At 44.2% G+C, this 2,500-nt stretch overlaps 1 pseudogene across 1 annotated transcript in view; it reads right to left on the bottom strand.

Annotated features, from left to right (window-relative positions):
* Positions 1 to 2,500, bottom strand: part of LOC310798115 (nicotinamide phosphoribosyltransferase-like) — a 14,405-nt pseudogene that overhangs the window by 6,491 nt on the left and 5,414 nt on the right. The window contains exons 5-7 of the transcript XR_014553982.1: positions 1,823 to 1,926; positions 1,571 to 1,699; positions 941 to 1,099 (exon numbers count right to left, since the gene is read on the bottom strand). The product of XR_014553982.1 is annotated as a nicotinamide phosphoribosyltransferase-like (transcript). The remainder of the gene's footprint in view (positions 1 to 940; positions 1,100 to 1,570; positions 1,700 to 1,822; positions 1,927 to 2,500) is intronic.

A 2,500-nucleotide genomic window follows, 5' to 3' on the forward strand; every position in this document is an offset into this window, starting at 1 on the left:
GAGAGCGTGCGCTGCCTCTTATCACTGATACAAATCAAGTCAAAGAGGAAAAAGACGAGATCAACAAAAAGAAAACAACGAAATGGGGAGTTAACAGCAACACACTGAGAGACGTCCTTGTACAAAACATACCTGGACTCCAACATACTGAAAGCAGATAGTTTTCACTCTACTCCTGCCTCGCGCCATTTACGTCTTATAAGACCCGCAGACGTTAACGCAATTCCCTGGAATGCGAGTTTAAACGACCCAGTTACATGGCGTTGCATTCTTAGACATTGCCGTTTTATTTTGTATGTTGTTACATAGGCTACAATTGGCCAAATTATTAGTTAGCTTGATTCTAGAATTGTGCCAGGTGCAGCAGGCACTAAGCGGCCATTTTATCCAATGATAGCCTAATATTGAGCAGCCGACAGGACTATTTTGTCTCGCCGGTTCTCAACTCATATTCAAGGTTATGAAAACTAGATTTTGATTGCAAAATGCATGGAAATTTAAATGAATGGTCTTGTTTTGTTTCTTTGGCAAGTGACCATGGTATAAGCGGGTTAATGCACTTCGAGATGTCCATTATCACTTTTTAAGGGACTTCGTGGAGGCAACCGGTCCTCGGCTGTGCCTTGCTTGGACCGGTTCACGCCTCTCGCGTCGTCCCTTAAAAAGTGATAATGGACACCTCGTCGTGCATTAACCCTTACATAAACTCCAGCCATATTGGCCAGGTGAGTGGGGGCAGTCGTATGGAAGGAGAAAGGAAAAGGTCAAAAACACTGGTAGAAAAATCGATATTCTTGACTGATGATTGATGTTGCAGCCATGCGTTTTGCTCATGAAAGACTTTGGCCTCTGACTGTCATTGGGTCCTGTTCATGTCAATATTGACATCAGTGATGTTGAGTATGACTAGTGAGAAGGAATGAAAGAAGCTCCTGCTGACCTCCTGAGAGGAGACTCATCTGTAGCCGAAGTCGTGCAGTTTGAAGTCCAGACCTTCCAGGCTCCCTGAAGTGGCCTTCAGGTGCTTGGCCAGGATCTTCTTAAACTCCCTGGATATTGTGGCCACTGTGATGGGATACCACATCTGGACCAGCATGGTCTATCCTCAGCAAAGGGAGGGTGGAGGGGGGAACAGGAATGAGGGGGAAGGGGCAAGAGAGGAGAAGGGGAGTTGTTGAGGAAAAGGACAGGAAAGAGATCAAATGCCTGGCACTGCTGTCATACTTCTCATGCATCATGTCATAACTTCTCGTCTATGGGTGTGGCCACACCAAGCCTGTTTGATGGTTCAGCATAGGGCTGTGACGATGACCACGTGACCGCGGTCATGTGACCGCAGTTATTATTATTATTTACGTTATTGTAATCTACTTTATTATATTATTTAGAGGTACACTGCCAAAAGAAGTTCAGTAGGTTGTTACGAATTACAACATAATCCAAACAACTACAGGTCATAATTACCCCAAAACACAGTAATATGGGTGTAAGGAGACGGATGTGGACAAACCCAGTCTGGCTCAGTGACAGAGTCTTAACACTATGAAGACATTTCTGTGTTTAGTTTTACCTCGATGTAGTTGGTGAGCCAGAAGAAGTCGGGGTCTGTATTCTCCACGGTGAAGAGCACGTTCCCTCGTGGTATGACCCTGCCCTCAGGAACAGCTTTGATCCGGATGGGAAGACGACCATCATATTTCTGCCAGCAGAAAGCACATTCACATCAGTTTAGTGTCGAGCTGTATGATGAAGGATGAACACCTATTTGTGTGAATGGGCATGTCTGTGTGATGGACAGATAGGTAGAACACTTTTAGGATACCTCTAGGAGTTTCCTCCAGCCTTCTTCATCGAATACAGTCTGTCTGAAGTGCATCTGGTAGAAGAGCTTGGCTTCCTGAATCTTCTCCTCTGTGACCACTGGGCCTGCAGAGAAGAAACAGAGTTACTGCTGGACCCTCAACCATGGACAGAAAATACACAAGACTAGGGTTCAACCATTATTTGAAGTAGGGGTGTGTGCAACTAACGATTATTTTCATTATCGATTCAACTGTAGATTATTGTCTTGACTAATAATCGATTAGTTGTTTAGTCTATAAAATGTCACTAATCAACATTAACAGTGAGTCAGCTAGCAGCGTTTGTTTTGTTTGTTATATTTATTAGATTCTACAAAACCTTGGCTGCCAGATGCCAATTTGAGAGCGGTTTTATCATTATCTTAGTTACATATCAATGTGCGCAGTCCGGTTTTGCAACATAATAACCTGGCACCATAGCAACATCACCTCCAAACATCTTCAGCTCCCACGTCATAGCTTTGGCTCCATTATGTTTGTAGGCAGGTATCTGCTGCTCACCTGCAGCTCATCTGTGGTCCCTACTGCCACCTCTGCCTTTTACACCTTTATGTACATTTGGGGTCTATGTATTTTTTGGTGGTCTAATTCTATTTTCCTCCCTCTCTGCTTCTCTCTCTCCTTTCCACTTTCCAGGC

Source organism: Poromitra crassiceps (genome assembly GCF_964638095.1).
Source record: "Poromitra crassiceps genome assembly, chromosome: 25".
Lineage (NCBI taxonomy): Eukaryota > Metazoa > Chordata > Actinopteri > Beryciformes > Melamphaidae > Poromitra > Poromitra crassiceps.